General features: G+C 41.6%; 1 non-coding gene across 1 annotated transcript; it reads left to right on the top strand.

The window, feature by feature from the left end:
- The first annotated feature begins 746 nt into the window (after nucleotides 1–746).
- On the top strand, nucleotides 747–865 carry LOC145403108 (5S ribosomal RNA). The gene has a single exon (XR_013897930.1). It is a non-coding gene; the product is annotated as a 5S ribosomal RNA (ribosomal RNA).
- The last annotated feature ends 20,116 nt before the right edge of the window (nucleotides 866–20,981 follow it).

Genomic DNA, 20,981 nt, shown 5'->3' with positions numbered 1-20,981 from the left:
CTTTCCTTGTTCTTATATGGCTCGTCCGTGCTCCCTTTCTGTATCTACCTGGCCTCACGCATTTCTCTGGTGCCTTCCATGTGCCCTCTTTATGTCATATGCTTGTATTCCGCGTACTTTGCTGTTGACCATTGGTGCCCCTCACTGCAACACTCCATCATTCTCTCCACACGTGATATAAAATAATCGTGTTCTCAATAGATTTATAATTTTATGCCGCCGATCGTCTCAGTGCGCCTAGTTTAACATTGTCTCACTCTGGTTCGTCAGAGTCACGTTGAGGTGAAACCATTCTCGCACTCCTGTTATGCCCATCATATTCCAAAGATAATATTAGAAGGTGACTGGATATAACGAAACTCCCTTATATTTTAACTGGATGAAACAACAGGGGAGAAAACTGGGTTACTACAGATATACTCCTCTCACACCCTGATTAGTCCAAGCACACTAGCCATACCCGAGAAATTTGTGTTCGGTAAACTTCTTTGGCCAGGCTAATCTGACCTTTTTCCGGTGGGCAGGTTAATGTGTTCAAGTAGGCAGGTCGGGGGGGAGGATGCAGGTACATTTTTGAGGTGTCCATGTCACCTTCCAAGTAACGAGAGTTTGACGCCCACCTTTCTGTAGGTTTGTTAACTTATGGATGTCCACGAAACACGGTTTGTATCGGATTTTCACAACTGTCTGGGAAAAATACACATAGAGTAACAACCAATACAATATTAAATTAATGTATGCAATGTGCCAACGGCCATACCACGTTGAGTACACCGCTTCCCGTCCGATCGGCGAAGTTAAGCAACGTTGGGTCTGGTTAGTACTTGGATGGGTGACCGCCTGGGAACACCAGATGCTGTTGGCATCCCTACGTGTCAAGTGGGGTTGGTGGAGGATTAGTGCCCCTCCCTGTAAAACAATTAACTCTAAGTCCTTGGCCACCCCGTGTGGGATACATGGCGTCTGGCAATGAATGAATGAATGTACTGTGTAATAATCTCTGGGTAATAAACCAGGGGTGCTGGCCGGGCGGCATGGGCAACTCCTGCAGCTCAGTGGCTGGTGGTTGTGTGGGACGGCCACGGCTGTTACCACCTCACCTCCTGTTTTGAAACCCTCACTGTGTTCACCTCCAAAAAGCCTTATATTAAGTGTGTGGTAGTTCATTTTCTCCAGCGATGAACTCCGTTGTGTAAAGACTGTTTGTAGTGGCAAATACTTCAGAATTTGTAGTAAGAGAGAGAGAGAGAGAGAGAGAGAGAGTTCTATACATCTGTGTTAATTGGCCTGTTAACCATCGTGATACAGTCGGTTATAACCAAGCTATTAGTGGGACACAGATAGACTCTGTATATCCTGAAGTCTTCTCGTCGCCAGAATAATCTATGAATTTTGTCGCAAGAACATTTTTAATATTTTTTGCTGATATGGTATGCAATATTTCAGGCTTCTTCACTACTTCAGTTCAGTGACGTCTTTAAGACTCATTGTTGCTGCTTCAGATGATTACATTGCTCTTAGATTTCACAGGTACAATAGGAAATAATTAAGGCTAAGTCTAACCTTTCATCGACTAGTCTCTTGTAAAATATTGTAAACCTATCTGAGTGTAGCATGGTTTAAACACGAGAGAGAACACTGGAGGGTGATGGTAAAGCTAGGGTGTTAAGTGTAATCCACAGCCGTTACAGTCTTATTTACTGCCACTGCTCCTCCTTCATATTACCTCCTCTGGCGGCTTAGAGGGATTTGACTTTCCCCCTTTATAATTAACATGATCATAATTTCCTCCCAAAGGCTAGTGGAGGGGCAGGAGGTGGTGTGCAGTAATGCATCAAGTTCATCTCATAATTACACACACACACACACACACACACACACACACACACACACACACCATCCCATTTACATACTCACTTTTAGTACACTCATCACAGTTTTTCACCGGCCTCCCAGCGCAGTCTAAAGATAATGTATACGTAAGTGAGAGGTCAGTATAATACTTGGGTGGTATATTATACTATATTTCGTCACACTAACCACTGGTGTGTGATTTTAGTTAGTAGCCCCTCTCCCTGATCAAACATCCTCTCTTCTCCCACTCTCCTAACACCACTCTCTTTTCTCCTTCTCCTAACAGCTGTCTCATAGCCTATCTTCCTCGCACTTGTCCATTGTTGTTCGTCACACCTAGCTCAGTTCCTCTCTCTCTCTCTCTCTCCATTCTTCTTATTTTTTTCCTCCCACATAGATCACCTCCTTCCTAAGTACTCATTTCCTTGACAACCCTCCTCATCCCTCTTTTTCAAACGTCTCCCATCTCTCACACATGATCCATTACCTTCCCATCATCCCTCTGTCCCCTCCTTCCCCACCTCTTTCCACCACACAGGTCCATTATCCTGATACGGGTCCCCATCATTCCTAGCACAAGGCTCAAGGTACAATCATCTACCCTCTGACCCATCCTCTCCTTGGTTGTTACTTAGCTGCGTGACAAAATGGCTGATATAAAGAGAGGGGAGAGTAGTAAAGGGAGAAACCGGAGAATAAACAAGCAACAGTGGGGAGAGAAGAGCAAAAAGGTGTTGGGGAGAATGAGGAGAGATGAGAAACGAAGGAAAGGAGTGTAAGGGAAGACGATAGGTGGAGAGGAATGACTATGGGTGTGGGAGAAAAGGAAGTGTTTAGGGTGAGAGGAGAGGGATGTGGGTGAGAGGAGAGATGGGTGTGGGAGAGGAGATGGATGGGAGTGAGAGGAGAAGGGTGTGGGTGAAAGGAGGGAGAGGTGTGGGAGATGAGGATGGTGTGATGAAGTTGAGCGGTGAGAGACAAAACGATGGGGTAAATGTCTTTTTATAAATAGTTATGGATAATAGCGGCGAAACTGGAACGACTAATTGGAGGGATGTTTGTACTGAACCAGGGGAATACTGATCTCAGCCTAATGCATCCCCTTAAATCCCCACCCCTTCCTATGATTCAAAGGCAGCTCAAGTCTCAGGATGAATAATAGCACAGTGTTACCGACTCAGGGATAAGACAAATTCCAATGAGGTGGTTAGTTATGGAGAGAGAGAGAGAGAGAGAGAGAGAGAGAGAGACAGACAGACAGACAGACAGACAGACAGACAGAGACAGACAGACAGACAGACAGACAGACAGACAGAGACAGAGACAGAGAGACGATGGGAGGAAGGAGGAAGCAGTAGAAAGAAACTAAGACTTGTCGTAGGGTCGTAAGTACTGAAACACATTTTAAGAATGTAGAAATGTAACAAATTCATATACAATGAAATGGACTGGAGATTGGAGTGAATGCCATAATATATATTTTAATATGCAATGAAAATTAATGCCTTCACAATAACATACAGAGAAATATACGGTACCCTTGAAGAAACCTGTTGCAGCCATAGAAAGATACTTCTATAAATAAATAATGTTTGAAGCAATATTGAAGTGTCATTAGTATTATACCCCATTTATTTTACTGCTATTCTTTCTCTCCTCTTTCCCTAGCCTCCCATTTTTCAGTCTGTACTGTTTTTCTGTCTTTCTCCTTACTTCCCTCTTTTTTGTTCTCTTGTTTTCTGTTTTTGCCATTTCTGTTGTCTGTATTCTGCCTTATTGTTTAGCTCTCTGTTTCATTCTTTTTTCCCACTCCATAGCGTGCCCAAGGATTTGGACAAGGCTTACTATTTCTTCATGGGTTAAGGAGGACAGAGGAAGTTTCCAGAGAAAACCAGTATTATTTCCAGACAGCTTAGGGCCACCCAAAGTATTATTTGTATTTGCTTTGAGCCTCAAGGTTTCATAGTCACCTGTTGTGTAGTGGGAAAGCACATCTGCACTGCTTGTTTTACGTTATCTTTCTTGTGTCTTTCCTGCTATATTCATTCATTATCCCCATTTGCTGTCTCTCGCTGTTTCTCCATGACTTTTAGTACTCTGTGCCATCTTTATAGATTTGTTCATTATCCCAGTTTGTTATATCCACTGTTTCTCCCTCCCTTTTAGTTTTACCAGTCACTCTAAAGCAATCTTCACTCTAAAGTAAGCCTCCCAGTTGGCCTATTGTATATAAAACTCCAAAATTCTGCCACTAATCTTCCCTGACTGCTATTATTCTGAATGTTAATATGGTTAGTTTCTTCTCCCACTGCATCCCTTCCCCCAGCTACCTCCTCACTCTTCTATTCTTTATATATTATCATTCCTTCATCCACGATCTCCTACTCTTCCTTTTATCTCCTTACTCCCAACTCTAGCCTGTATGTTTCCTCTCCTCCCCTCCTTCTCCTCCTTCCCATTCTCCCTATTCCTTCCTATTCAGTCTTTGTTCTGCTTGGTCGTATCATGAGTGTCCTGCATGTAGTGCCCTGTATCCAGTGTGTCTTGTATCCAGTGTGTCCTGCACCTAGTGTGTCTGGCATCAACTGTAGTGTGCTCTGCATGTATTGTGTCTTGCATCTCATGTGTCCTGGATCTAGTGTCGTGCATTTAGTGTGTCCTGCATCTAATGTGTCCGGCAACAAGTGTGTTCTGCAACAAGTGTGTCCTGCAACTAATGTGTCCTGCATCTAATTTGTCCTTCACCTAGAGTGTTCTGCATCTAGTTTACACTGAATCTAGTGTGTCCTTCACCTAGTGTGTCCTGCATCTAGACTATCTTGCATCTCGTGTGTCCTACATGTAGTGTGCTCTGCGTCTTGTGTATCCTGCAGTTAGTGTGTCCTGCATTGTTTCCTGCATCTAATGTGCCCTGCATGTAGTGTAACCTGGATCTGGTGTGTCCTGCATCTAGTTTGTCTTGCATCTAGTGTGTCCTGCATCTTGTATGTCCTTCATCTGGTGCGTCCTTCTTTTAGTGTGTCCCATATCTAATGTCCTTCATCTGGTGCATCCTGCATCTAGAGAATCCTGTATCTAGTGTGCCTTGCATTTTGTGTGTCCTGCAGCTAGTGTGTCCTGCATCTAGTGTGCCCTGCATCTTGTGTCTCCTGCCTCTAGCGTGTCCCGCATTTGCCATTTCATTCTCTTACTTAAAAATTTAACATCTGTCGGCTTTACAATCAGTCAAGGTATTTAAAGATTCCTCAGTATGAAAAGAGTGAGAGTGGCCAATCTCAGAAAGTGGAAGTAGTCGAAATGGGTCATCTGCAGACAAACTAGATGACAATGGTTAGTGTGTGTGTGTGTGTGTGTGTGTGTGTGTGTGTGTGTGTGTGTGTGTGTGTGTGTGTGTGTGTGTGTGTGTGTGTGTGTAATTCACCGGGTCGGTCACGCTCACTTGATGATCATGATCGTCAGCCTTTACCCTCCCGGAAGGTAGTTGAGAGCTCATGTAGTCCGATCTAAGGGCAAGGCTGTGACCTTCACACATGCACACACCCGTCCCCTTGCTCAAGGGGGACAGTAACCACCCACTTCGTCAGTGAAACTTTTCGCAACCTGAGCGGGGCGCGAACTCCAGTCTACCAGATGGCAAGCGAGAACGCTACCACTGTGTGTGTGTGTGTGTGTGTGTGTGTGTGTGTGTGTGTGGAAAGGTTAACAAAAAAATAAATAAAAAAAAGGCTCAAATGTAATTGTAAATGCCCTTGGCATCCTGACAGCTTTTATTCCTGTCACCTTCTCTTAACACCCAGGACTTACTCCCTTAAGGGATGGCCACAAGTAAATCGCCTCAATGTCTTCCTGTCCTCAACCAATTGGTTGCCCTCCCTCCAACTCACCCCCCCTCTCTCTCTTTTAATCTCACATTTCCATCCATCCATCCCATCCTCGATCTCCCCCTCCCTCAACCACTTCCATCTCACTCATAAACACTCCTCTTGTCAGTCTCTCGTTCTCCATCCTGTCCACATGATCAAACCATCTTAGTATTTCGCTTAACGCCTTCAATCACAACCACATCAACACCACAACGCTCCTTTTCCTTTCTCAATTACTTGCCTGTCTCTCCGTGGAACTACAAATGTTCCTCTCAGATAACTTATTTCCAGTATTATTTCAGTAAAATAAAAGTTATCGGGCTGAAGAAATTTGCCCAGGCCAGGTATAAAGAACAAGGAAGACAGCTATTTCATAGCCTATTACATTTATGGGTAGATAACCATCCTACACTTCTTGGTGACAGCATATGATGGAAAACCTCGATTAAACACTCCGCAATCATAGCAGATTGGAGTAGCAGTCCTACGCCTTAACCTCTCGGCATCTCGACCTTAAACTAGCATTTATTGCGTGTTTGCACTTTATTCTTAAGAGTATATAATCACCTGCATTAAAGGAAAAGTACTGTATTTAATGGAAGGCAGTGAGCTGCAGAATATATTATTCCAGCTGGAAGTAAAATCCTGAAGCACATAAGCCATTCACATATAATTCATCGATCTAAGAGAGGAAATTAAGATGGGAATGTATAATAAAGAATACCAGTGTAAATCACTGCTGCCACCGAGGCATGTTTAATCTACCGGTTCCTGGAAAATAAATGTTAGACCAACCCCGCCGGAAAGGCATCCGGGAGATGGAATGAGGGAGAGCACCAGGTAGGAAAAAAATGGAGGGGCAGGAATGTAGTTTATCTGGCTTGTCGGAAAGGCTGGCAGTTTTCCCATCTTCATTTTTTATTCCACCCTGTGAAGGAAGGACGTTACTGTAATGGTCACTGGTTGTTTCTTTGTTCGTTCGTTCAGCTTACAGTCACATAGCTCAATATATCCGATGATAAATGTTGCTGACTATGATTCGGCTGTTGTCCCTTGCCAACATCCAGGAACCTCTGAAGTGAACAAAATACAAAATACATTTTTAAATTTTTCTGGAATGCTGCTAGTTTCTCCCGTGAATAATGATGTGTGGGTAGTATACACTTTTATTCTACCAATCTATTGATTGACTCTGCTTGGCTCACCACCGTCCGATGGGTGGCCTTGACAAAATGTTCTTCAGGCATTTATACCCTTACTCAGTAACGACCCCTCTTCCCACAACACAACCTACCATACGCAGTCTCCTACCTTATCCCTCCCCGTTAAAGGAATACAAAGGAGAAAAAGGAAAGCAAACAGCAACAGACCTATTGCTCCTTTCGAGGCAGTTGGTTAAAGGGTAGGATATTACTACCGAAACTATACCGTGACTCTGAGTCAAGGATAGGAAAGCAGTAAGACTCTTCCTTGTTCTCTGTGTCCCTCTCATTCCCCTCTCAACCACCTCACTGTCATACACTCTTGTACACTCATATCCACTTCACATCCTTGGCGACGTATGGAATGGCTGATAAACTGGAAACAAATTATTTTAACTGTTCACTAGGAAGATGTCAAGCTGTCCCACTCCCTATCGTCGCAGCTGTCTTCGTGCTCTCAAACTGGGTCCTTATCACAGAATCATTCTGCGGGCGAGATTCATGTAGATTAAAGTATGTTATATAGTTTGTCTCGTTGATGTCATTTCGGTGCATTCATCGAGCCTTGTGTATCAGTGTAGCCACAGCGCTCGACCACCCAGCTCAGTGCTGGTGCTGAGGGAGTGTGTCAGTGTAGCCACAGCGCTCGACCACCCACCTCAGTGCTGGTGCTGAGGGAGTGTGTCAGTGTAGCCACAGCGCTCGACCACCCACCTCAGTGCTGGTGCTGAGGGAGTGCGTCATCGTAGCCACAGCGCTCGACCACCCAGCCCAGTGCTGGTGCTGAGGAAGTGTGTCAGTGTAGCCAAAGCGTCCTGCCACACACTCCATCGCTGGTGCTGAGGGAGTGTGTCAGTGTAGCCATAGCGCTCGACCACCCACCTCAGTGCTGGTGCTGAGGGAGTGCATCATCGTAGCCACAGCGCTCTACCACCCAGCCCAGTGCTGGTGCTGAGGAAGTGTGTCAGTGTAGCCAAAGCGTCCTGCCACACACTCCATCGCTGGTGCTGAGGGAGTGTATGCTGTAGGGGCGCCGTCTAGAACAATAGTACAAACAAGGACAGAGAGATTGGTGAATAAGCGGTGACGAATGATACGGGAGAGAAGAGGTGTGGCAGATGCAGAAGGAATATCTGAAGGCGAGGTGGTGGGGTTAGGAACAGGAAGAAGTAGAGGAGGACAAAACAAATGAGTGGTTGATCAGGCAAGATGGGAAAATTTACAAACCAAAGAGGAAACATGGTGAGGGATGAGGATCAGAGCTTGAGGGAAGAAGAGGTGAGACAATCATGGGCATACCATAAGCTGGAGGGAAAGAATAGAAAACAATGGGAGTCGTGGCGTAAGAAAACTTAGAGAAAATTAGCCTAGAAGAAAAAGGCAGATGACATGAGTCAGGGGACAGAAGGAAGAGTGATACACAGGAAGGTAGGGGTATAACTGAGAAGTGGGAGGGAGAGGAGGATACCATAACACGCAGAAGATATTAAGAAGTATTAGTGGGACAATGAAAGATGAATGATGAAAGAGGTGGGAGGTTGAGGAAGTAGAGGGGGCAGAAAGACTGGACGTAGGCTTAGGATAAGGACGTGCGATTGAGTAAAAAAAAAAAAAAGAATGAGATAACGAGATGAAAAAAAAAAAAAAGAGGAAAAAACAAGTTTCAAATGTAGAACACCAGTTCTGTACTGTACAAGAAACCAAAAGTTGAAATAGCATGAGGGAGAATGACAGAGAACAGACTGAAGGGAGATGTGGATTTTAGCGTAAAAATATACAAGAAAACCAAGATGAAAGAATGAAAGGCCAAGGAAGTGTTGGATAAGATGAAGAAGTAAGGAGGGGGGGGGGAGGGCAGATCAGGAGGAAAGAGTCGAATGAAAAGACGGAATTAAGCACGGGATTAAGCACGAAAAGTAATACGAGCAAATGTATGGATGAAGACAATTAGGCTAGAGAGAGAGAGAGAGAGAGACTGTGAATTAACCAAGGAAATATAGTAAAAGGAAATTGGAAAGGAACAAATATACTGTGATATTCAATAGGAAGAGAACTCCTGGGATTGAGGAATACAAAATGAGGAAAGGGGTGAGAGAAACAGAAGCTGAGCTGAAGGATGAACCGATAAAACAGAATGAAGAGGGAGGGAAGGAAGAGGATGTAGGAAGAAACAAGGGAAGGAATAAACGAGATCACACATTGCACTCACTGTACTGGATATTACAGTATACTGTCCTGATTATATAGAATTTGCTTTATTACTGTTGTAGGAAGTTTTAGTAATGGAAAGATAAACAGATAAGTTGCAACAGTGGCAGTCTGTCCAGAGGACGGAGATTAAAAATACAATTTTCTGTTCGGGCTAAGTATTTGTTAGCAACTTCTCTTCAGTATACTGAGGGCAGGATAGTGGAAAAAACGAGAAGTGCGAAAAGTGTGTGTGTGTGTGTGTGTGTGTGTGTGTGTGTGTGTGTGTGTGTGTGTGTGTGTGTGTGGAGCTGATGAATTACATTTCTTGATTCCTATCCCGTCTACTGAGATGCATCATTTAACAGTGGACATATCTGGTCATGTAATTAACCTGTCAAGAACTGATCTTCACCCTCTCTACTGAGTTTCAGTGATAAAAGTAAAGACCTTTTATAAATCTTTGAACATTAACACAAGTATTCCTCCCAGGGATCATTTACTATACCTAAGTGTTGGTTGTGGATGTGGGTTGGGTACACATGCATGACGTATGACACACACACACACACACACACACACACACACACACACACACACACACACACACACACACACACACACAGGATGGAATAAAAAGGAGGAAGGTAGTAGAACCATGTCATGACAAGTATATAAACAAGATGATAAAGTTGATGTACTCAAATGTGGATGGAATGGTATCTAAATTACTAGAGATGAATGATTATGTCAGAGAAAAGGAACCACAAATAATATGCCTAACTGAAACAAAATTAACACCAAGGATATCCAATGACATACTAAACTTAGATGAATACAAAATATAGAGAAGAGACAGAAATTTAAAAAAAAGGAGGAGGAATTATAATATTAACTAAGAAAAATCTAAAAGTCAATGAAATAAAACTAGCTATTCCATCACAAGTAGAACTGATTGCAGTAGAGATCAACACATCTGAAGGTAAAGTAATTGTAGCCAATTTGTACATGCCACCCAGATCAAACACATGGGAAAGAGATGAATATGAGGACCTGGCAGAGAGTACAATTCAGAGTTTAAGATCATTACTATATAAAATGGAAGAGAAATCAGAAAGAATTATAATAACTGGGGATTTCAATACAAATATAAATTGGAATACACTAGATATAATTAGCCAAGAAAGCAGTTGGGACCAAAAGCTCCTGGATCTCGTACAAGAGTTCTTCCTAACGCAACATGTGAGGGAAACCACCAGAAAAAGAGGACTTGATGTACCTTCAGTGCTAGATCTAATATTTACTAGGCAAGAAAATGATATTGACAGTTTAATATATCACCCCCCACTCGGCAAAAGCGATCATGCAGTACTAAATTATAACATCAGGATAGCATATGACATAGTAAACAGCAATGACAGTTACAAAAAGAGCCTAAACTATAAAAAGGGAAATTATCAAGACCTAAAGAAGTATTTCTTAGAAGTTGATTGGGAAAATGAGCTTAGAGGACAAGATTTAAATGCTGTATATAAAAAATTCTGTGAATTTTATGAAATAGGAGTCCAGAAGTACATCCCACAGCACAAAGAAGCAGATAAGAAAATACAGAAATGGTTCAATACAGAATGTAAAAAATCAAAAGAAAGAAGAGATTTGTTGTGGAATAGATACAGAAGACATAATAGTGAAAGGGCGTATAATAATTACAAACAGGCAAGAAACGATTATACAAGAATAAGGAGGGAAGCCCCAAAACAGTTTGAGGAGGATATAATAAATAAAAGTAGTGATCAACCAAAGCTGTTTTACAGCTATATCAGAAGCAAAACCAAAGTAAAAGATATAATACAATCAATTGCGGACAAGGGAATCACTTATACACAAGAGAAAGATATTTGTGAAGCACTAAATAAGAATTTCCAATTAGTTTCTACAGAAGAAAAAAATTTTGTGAGGGACTATGTGGAACATGCATGTCCACACATACTACCAGATATACAAATAGCAGAAAAAGTAATACAGGAGGAGTTAAGTAGATTAGACAGAGGAAAAGCAAGTGGTCCTGATGAAATTTCATGTTGGGTACTACGAGAATGTGCAAAGGAGTTAAGTAAACCATTATTTTTAATTTTCAAGAAATCCTTGGGTCAAGGTAAACTACCTGATACTTGGAAAAAAGCAAATATTGTCCCCTTATTCAAGAAAGGAAATAGACAAAATCCACTCAACTACCGACCAGTATCACTGACCAGTGTTGTAAGCAAGGTATTAGAAAAGCCTATAAGAAAAGCTTGGGTAAATCATCTAGAAGAACACAGTATGATAACAGAAAGACAGTTTGGTTTCAGAAAAGGAAAATCATGTGTTACTAATCTGTTGAGCTACTATGGCAGAGTAACAAACACAATAAAGGAAAGGGAAGGATAGGTGGACAGTATCTATTTAGATTTCAAGAAAGCTTTTGACACAGTACCACACCAAAGACTTTTATGGAAACTGTACCATCAAGGAGGAATTCGAGGCAAACTGTTTTGTTGGATGCAAGACTTTCTCATAAAAAGAGAAATGAGAACAGTACTAAGAGGAAACTACTCATCATGGAAAGAAGTGACTAGTGGAGTACCACAGGGTTCAGTGCTGGCACCAATCATGTTTTTAGTGTATATAAATGATATAAACAGTAACACTGGAAATGAGAGCTATCTGAATATGTTTGCAGATGATGCAAAAATACAAAGGAGAATTACTAACACAGACTCCTGTAAAGAGCTACAAGAAGAATTAAATAAACTTCATGAATGGAGTAGTACATGGCAAATGGAATTCAATGCGGACAAGTGTCATGTAATCAAGTTTGGTAAAAGTGGAAAAAGACCTGATTGGGATTATAAGTTAGGAAATAAAACCCTATACACATCAGAAAGAGAGAAAGACCTAGGTGTGATTATCAATAACAGACTATCTCCGGCTGACCACATCAGCGAGAAGGTACGGAACATGTATACACTGCTTGCAAATATGAGAATAGCATTCACATACATAAATGAAGACATGCTAAGAAGGATAATAACATCATTCATTAGACCAACCCTGGAATATGCATCAGTAGTCTGGAGTCCTCATCTCAAAAAGCACATAGACAAGATTGAAAAAGTTCAAAGGGCCGCTACAAGATGGATACCAAGCTTAAGGGACCTAAGCTACTAAGAAAGACTAAATAAACTGAATCTACCAACACTACAGGAGAGAAGGAAAAGAGGTGACATGATAATGCTATATAAGTGCATATCAGGGAAGGAGAAAATAGACATAAATGATTACTTAACATATGGAGAAGCATCAGCAAGAGGACACTGCAAAAAACTGCATAAGAAGAGAGGTGATAAAAACGTAAGGAAATTCAGTTTCCTAAACAGAGCAATTGATCAATGGAATGCACTACCGAATGAAATAGTGTGTGCCAAAACAATTCACAAATTTAAGGATATGTACGATAAATATGGTTTAAGACACGGGACAGTACGAGCTTGACTCATTCCTGTAAAGATACAATTAGGTAAGAACAATTAGGTAGGTAAGAACACACACACACACACACACACACACACACACACACACACACACACACACACACACACACACACACACACACACACACAGCAGGGCAGGAAGGGAGCTAGATGCAACAGGGCTCAAGCATCATCACTAAGGTCTTCGTTTTGTCTCATTCTTATTAGAGTAAGGAAAACAGAGACACACCATGAATTAGTAGGAAGGATGATGCCAGGAACTACGTGCCTGAGGGTGAATTAAGATGCATTGAATGACTGCATACGTATCAGAAAAATATCCTTAATTTAATGAATGTAAGTCATGCAAAATAACGTAAGAAAACATTTTCCCGCGGAAAGAAAAGAAAATATCAGCTGTAACAATCAACAGGATTTTTGTACGTACTGGAAGATGAAGTGGAACACGATGGACTGGAAATTCATCAGTATAAGAGGGAAGAAAAAGAACACAAAGGCTCAGCGAGACGAGTTGGACATTCAACGAATCAGCAAAAAGGAAAGGAAAAGGTGGGAATATTCCAGCACCAACTCTCACCTTCCCCTCACATCTAGTCTTTGATCATATTTCGCTGGAAGAAATCGTTATCACAGATGAAATGTGGGAAGAACATCAAAAGAGACCTACAAGTAAGTGAGAAAAAGCATGGAACTGAAGGAGGAGAAAAAACAGACCTCTGGTTAAGCTGAAGTATAATATTGAGGAACGTACAATACATTCTTGTGCTTGTTGGTCTGAGGATGGCTTGGAATGGAACCAATAGGTCAGACCGATATGCTGGGATGTAAGATTCGTAACTGGGACAGGAAGGGATAATGGAACGGTGATCTAGTATATATACAGATCTGTAAATATGCAAAAAATATTAACAATAGAGGGACGGAAAGAAGATAAGGAATTAGGACAATATTAAATGTAAGAGTGATTGCTGGAATGTGAAATAAACTCTTTCACTGACCAGAAGTAAGGTGAATCAATCAGCAGCCAAAAAGCACTTAATATGATTTGAGTTACTATATATTGAAAAGTAACACAAAGACCTCCAGGAAAAGCAACTATTATCCACGAAATCCCCTATGAGAGATTATACTCTTCCTTTGTTCTGTCTGCAAATGAAATCTCTCTCTCTCTCTCTCTCTCTCTCTCTCTCTCTCTCTCTCTCTCTCTCTCAGATCAGTTACGTGCGTCTCACCGCCTTCACCTCTTCCTCTTGACTGTTATTGCCTCTCACATTTCCGGACAATAACCTCACGGGGATGACCGAGAGTGAGCGAAAAAGAAGCAGAGTAAAACGAGCTAGTAATGTGTGTGTGTGTGTGTGTGTGTGTGTGTGTGTGTGTGTGTGTGTGTGTGTGTTTGAGAGAGAGAGTGTGTGTGTGTGTGTGTGTGTGTGTGTGTGCGTGCGTGTGTTTGAGAGAGAGCACTTTTTTAGGGCAACAGACTACATATTCAGATTTTCAATATTTTTCACCCTTCCCATCTACTCGTATTTTGATTCATGTTCCTCCTCTCTGATTGTTCCTTCACTTCCTCCTCCTCGTTGCTGATTACTTTCCCTTCCCCCTCCTAGCATTACTCCCCTCCCCCACCCCTCCACCCCCGCCACCGCCACCATAGCACCCCCAGAATCTTCTCTCCGTCCCCAGCTCTTTATTTTACTGCACACTTGTAACATTTACCTCGACTCTTCTCCTCGGCATTATCATCAGTAACTCTCTCTCTCTCTCTCTCTCTCTCTCTCTCTCTCTCTCTCTCTCACTCACCGATATTATACTCAGTGCAAACTAAAGACATTCATCATCCAAACGACAAACTTTCATCTGATTTGATGTATGAAATTCATGTATCTTGCCACCTTCGTCCCCAGCACAGCCTAAATGCCTCATATCTTCACGTTAAATCTTTCACATCCTAAGCCTGGAGAGGAGGTTATAAGTTCCATCAATCTAGGGAACTCACCTTAATTTTCACCTCTATTTCACGGAGCTGATCTTTAATAATTATCAAAAAGTAATATGCAAATAACACCTAAAAAGCAAGTAATCTTAAAACAAGATTCGTGCGAGACAACCAGAAGAAAGTTTACAGTCCGACAGAATTTATATATGTATTTGAGGAGCCGCAGCCACATACTGCCAGGTGAGGGGCATCCTGTAACGTATGCAGAGGTGCTCACACAGGTATTACTGCTGCTATACTGGCGTAAATGCCTTGCCGCTGGTGGAATATTCGATGCATTACTGTTGTATGGGTATAAGCTTTACCCTGTGTGAGCAACAATAGTGTATGATCAGCTTTTCAAACGACACGTAAAGTGCTCATTTCTCATCTCTGTTCCCAGTGTACCCGTATTCGCATGGACAAAGGAAAAATATCTGTGTTTTTCCTCACTGATGGAACCGCACACACACACACACACACACACACACACACACACACTCACGCGCGGAAGGGGGGGGGGAGAGCAAGAAGACTGTGGGAAACTAAGGGAAGAGACATTATGTAAATGGAAGGGCACGTTTGGGAAGACACCTTGGAGTGTCGGGTTGAAGTTAAAGCGTGAAAGTCGGTCAACGAAGATTTCGCTGCTCTTGCTTCATCATTATCTAATATATATTCCAGTGATTCTGTCATACCACATCTTACTGTTTTATCCCTGATGTACCACAACAGAGAAAATGGGTGTTAATGTTCATATGGTGCCATCTGATGCTATTGAATAAAATTACGATTTATATTATGCAAGAAAGTTGTCAAGGGCTAGAAGCTCGAACATTGTTCCCTCCAATAAAAAACATAACAAGAAAATAAAAAGCCAAATTGTTAGAAATGTTTTTAGCAAGGTGCCAGAAGGAGTAGGAAGAATCTGAGTCAGAGTGTTCAGAGCATTTAATACAAATGAAATTATTTTTAGCAGAGCAAACAGTAGATGTAGCACGACTCAGGGCAGAAACATAAAAGAGATAAGATTCAGGGGTGGATTGACTCCGGTACCTTTTGACGGCCCTCTCCTTGTTGTGGACGGCATTAGAACAAGCGTGATTGAACCTTTTTTTTTTTTTTTTTTTTTGAGTTAGTCACAGGAAAAGAGAAAGGAATGTATGCTTCCATGCTCGACAAGATAACCTCTGAAATGCACAAGGCACACTCAGATGGCTCTTGGCCATGGATGCAATAATCATTCCAGGGAAAATCAGATCAGTGCTGCCTGATGGCTTCCCTATCAGCAGCTCCAAAGTGCCAAAGCCACCTCTTCTTAGGAGGTCCACAAGCCTTAATGGAACGATTGGACAGGTTAAGGTGATAAGGTTGTGATCAGAGGAGCCCAATTGAGAGAGAGGATTAACAGAATAAGCAGAAGGATTATTTGTAAGGAAACGGTCGGGTGTGTTGGAACGGGTAGGGTGTTGTACAAGCTCTAGGTCATCAGGGATAGAAAAGATGTAGGCTTGTTTACCAGGTGGATCAGTGAACTGAGTGTGTGGAGGAACCGTCTGAACAGTCTATTAATTAATAAACACGCAGATATATTAAAAGGGGTACTCCAAAGATATGTGTGTGTGTGTGTGTGTGTGTGTGTGTAATTACCCAACAGTGCTCTATAGGGAACAGGATTGTTTTGATCAAAATCAAATAATTTAAATCATGTGATTTAAATCGATTTTAATCAGAGTGTGAAAATCATGATTTAAATCAAAATGGATTTTTAAACAAATACAGTAAAAAGGAAGAAGATAGAGAGTGTGATCGATGTGTATTGTACAGATCCATCAAGTCTGCATGTCCTGTACCCGTCTAGTACGGATCCTGTATCAAGTCATGCACTAGTGAACAACTACCTTCTGTCACAAGGCAAATACAGTATTCAAAAGTTACACAGGAAAGAAGGATCTTTTGTTGAAAATAACAATAAATGCAATTATGTTTAGTGTTGGCATATGAGCTCAACTCTTCTTTGAATACGCAGTAACATGATTCAGCCTAATAAATATGATCCATATTTGACAATATGAAAGACAGGTTAACAACTTTCACCAGTATCTGACACACAGTGATGCAGCAGCATGAGTAACCTCCCCCATACCAAGGAGTGCTGGCCTCTGGTGCATTTGCTTACTCCCACTTCCCATTCACATTATTATTTTGTAAGTTTGTATGTTTGTTTATTTGACCTTTGATGTGTAATCATGCCTAATGGACGCTCTGCAGCAAATGGGAGGAAAAGACCCAGTATGGTACTCTTTTGTTAGGATTCCCAAAATTGATACCAAAATATGGTTTACTTAACATTGGCAAAGGTTCAGTACAAGCAAATGTCTTCATAAAAGTGAAAAAAAATTATTTGTATCATAAAAATCCGATTTAGATTAAGAAAATTGATTTTTATTTTATTTTAATCAGGGATTATTTCCAACCCTGACAGAGAGAGACTGTGCTAGTAGTACCCCGTCAGCCATGTATTGGTCATATTTACGTGTGTGGATGTAAATTTACATGTATACATTTATATTTACATGTATACCCTGTGCATTTACCAAATACTTAAGAACTGTTCCAGTCATCAATGACTATTTGGAATGCAAAATTTTCTTTTCTTTTTTTTTTGTATAACTTTCAGTGATGTGCTCTTGTTTTTTCCATTGGCGGGAAGCAGGTCTACTGTCTTTAAATTCACACTCCATAGTGTACTTGAAGATATACATAAAATCTCCTCTATTTCTTCTTTCAGGCAGTGCAGTTTGGGCGCTTTAAGAGTCTTTAGCATTGCCTCGCATCCCATTTCCGCCAGACACGGCACCCATCGCATTATACATGTGTAACTGTTTTCTTTTTTGCTGACTGTTTAGTAAAGTGAGATTTCCACACAGCTACAGCATACTGGAGAGACGGTATAAGTAACTGGGTGTTCAACACTGCACCCAAGTACTTAAACTCTCTCACAAATTCAAGACTCTTTCCATTCACCATAATATCACATTGGGAATCACATTCTCTCCGAACAGTTCACCATAATATCACACTGGGAATCACATTCTCTCCTAACAAGCATCACTTTACTCTCATCTACATTTACCTTCAAGGCACTGCGCTCACAGACGTCTACAAAACTCTGCACTAGCCTACCAAGCCTTTGTCTGGTACTTGAAAGCAGCACTGCATCATCTGCATACATCAGGATTGAGATAGTCCATCCTTCACCATTCATTACCAACGCAATCCTGATCTCCATTTCTCATGTTTTTACCTTTCATAGCACCATATACTGTATATATATATATATATATATATATATAGATAGATAGATAGATAGATAGATAGATAGATAGATAGATATATAGATATAGATATAGATATAGATAGATAGATAGATAGATAGATATAGATATAGATATAGATATATTCATCAAAACAACATGGCCGACACTGGATATCATAAACCTGATTGGAAGCGAAATAGTCTCTTACTCCATGTACACTGTGCAGAAAAACATCATAGCGTCAGTTCTAACAAATCTAATGTACTGTTAGCGAATACGGCCAAATTATCTGCAATATATATATATATATATATATATATATATATATATATATATATATATATATATATATATATATATATATATGGTGTGTGTGTGTGTGTGTGTGTGTGTGTGTGTGTGAGAGAGAGAGAGAGAGAGAGAGAGACAGACAGACAGACAGACAGAGACAGAGACAGAGAGAGACAGACAGACAAAGGCAGACAGAGAGACAGAGACAGAGAGTAATTTTTTAGGACAACAGGCTACATAATCAAACTTTTCAATATTTTTCACCCTACCCATCTATTTGTATCTTGATTCATGTTCCTCCTCTCTGTTCTTTCACTTCCTCCTCCCCTATGCTGATTACTTCCCCTCCCCCACCCCTCCACCCCCGCCACCGTCACCATAGCTCCCCCATAGTCTTCTCCCCGTCCCTAGATTTTTATTTTACTGAACACTTATAACATTTACCTCGCCTCCTTTCCATAGCATTATCATCAGTCGCTCTCTCTCTCTCTCTCTCTCTCTCTCTCTCTCTCTCTCTGATACTACTGTAAGCTCAGTACAAACTAAAGACATTTATCATCCAAACGACAAACTTTCATTTGATTTGATGCGTGAAATTCATGTATCTTGCCACCTTCGTCCCCAGCACAGCCTTAAGTGCCTCATATCTTCACGTTAAATCCTTCACATCGTAAGCCTGGAGAGAAGGTTATCAGTTCCATCAATCTAAGTAACTCATTTTAATTTTCACCTTTATTTCACGGAGCTGGTCTTTAATATTTATCAAAAAATAATATGCAAATAACACCTACATAACAGGTAACCATACAACAAGATTCGTGCAGAGACACCAGATAAGAGTAGCAAGTTTACAGTCCTACAGAATTTATATATGTATCTGAGAAGCCACAGGCACATACTGCCAGGTGAGGGGCATCCTGTAACGTATGCAGAGGTGCTCACACAGGTATTACTGCTGCTATATTGGCGTAAATGCCTTGCCGCTGGTGGAATACTCGACGCTCTACTTTTGTACTTCTATAAGCTTTACCCTGAGTGAGCAACAATACTGTATGCTGAGCTTTCATATGACACGTGAAGTGCTCATTTCCCCAACTCTCTGTTCTCAGTGTTCCCGTATTAGCATGGAAAACCGAAAAATGTCTTTTTTCTCACATGTGGAAACACACACACACACACACACACACACACACACACACACACATACACACACACACACACGCACGCACGCACGCACGCACGCGCGCGCGCAGAAACGAGCGCGGGAGCAAGCAGACTGTGGGAAACTAAGAGACATTATGTAAATGGAGGTGCACGTTTGGGAAGACATCTTCGGGTGTTGGGTTGGAGTGAAAGCGTGAAAGACGATCGACCCAGGTTTTGTTGCTGTTGCTTTATCAATGTGTCTAATATTTACTCCAGTGATTCTGTCATACCACGTCTCACCACATTATCCCTGGTAGGAATAGACTGTAACACCAGTCGAGCAGGGCAGTACTCCCAAGGTGGATGGAAAGCTGATAATAAGGAGAGCTGGAGCTCCCCTTTCATCAGCCCTCAGGACTAGTTCCTGACCATCCCCCTTTGCTGAACTTTTTCAGTGTCTCATTAACATAGAGAGTAGGCCAGCATGCTTTCCAGTACAAGTTTCTCTAACTATCAACACAAAACTACATGCACAGTACACACTACACTTCCTTTTCAAAATTAAAAGTAAAATGGCGGCATCAGAAAATCAGGCCTCGGAGTTCCCAAGTGTGGGGGGGGACCATAAATTCCCCCACCATCAGCCCCTCTCCCTGTGACGACTCAGAGAGAGGCCTGGAACCACTCTCTGACTCACTTGTTCATTTCTGCAACATTCTTGGCCTTTCCTCTAACTATCTCTCTGTCGAACACCACCTTTCCTCCACTAAACCTCACCTTCTTTTCTTGACAGAGACTCAGCTGTCTGAGGCAACTGACAGCAAACCCTTTCGTGTTTCCTCCTACTTTCTCTATACTCATTTCAAAGCCAAACGTGGCTGTTGTGTATATTATGGCTTCGGCTTTCCTGTCATTCTCTAACTAAATATATCTGCACTGTTTACTTATCCCCTATTAATTCTACTGACTATCAAAAATTCATCGACTATCTTACTTCTACGATGGAACACATTTTATCCATTTCTCCTTTGTCTGAAATCTCCATTTTAGGAGATTTCAATGTTCACCACCACCTTTGGCTGTCCTCTCCTTTCACTGATCCACCTGGTGAACAAGCCTACATCTTTTCTATCCATAATGACTTAAAGCAGCTTGTACACCACCCTGCCTGTATCCCTGACTGCCTTGGAGAGAGCTCCAACATACTTGACCTTTTCCTTACAACTAATCCTTCTGCTTACACTGTTATTAATCTTTTCTCTCATTTTGGCTCCTCCGATCATAACCTTATTACCTTAACCTGTCGTATCGCTCCGGTATGGCTTGTGAACCCTCCAAAGAAACGTCGTCTGTGGCACTTTGGAGCTGCGGATTGGGAGGCCCTTAGGCAGTACCTCTTTGATTTTCCCTGGAATGATTATTGCTTCCATGGCTGGGAACCATCTGTGTGTGCTGTGCACATTACGCAGGTTATTCTCTCGTGCATGGAAGAATACATTCCTTTCTCATATCCTTTAACTAATGCAAGAAAGCCTTGATTTAATCACGCTTGTTCTAATGCTGTCCACAACAAGGACAGGGCCTATAAAGCGTACCAGAGCCAACCC

The sequence above is a fragment of the Coenobita brevimanus genome, chromosome 6, assembly GCF_032717465.1.
Source record: "Coenobita brevimanus isolate Jiangsu-jjx chromosome 6, ASM3271746v2, whole genome shotgun sequence".
Taxonomy (NCBI): domain Eukaryota; kingdom Metazoa; phylum Arthropoda; class Malacostraca; order Decapoda; family Coenobitidae; genus Coenobita; species Coenobita brevimanus.
The sequence above is the reverse complement of the archived record's forward strand: the minus strand, read 5'-3'. Positions and strand labels throughout refer to the sequence as shown.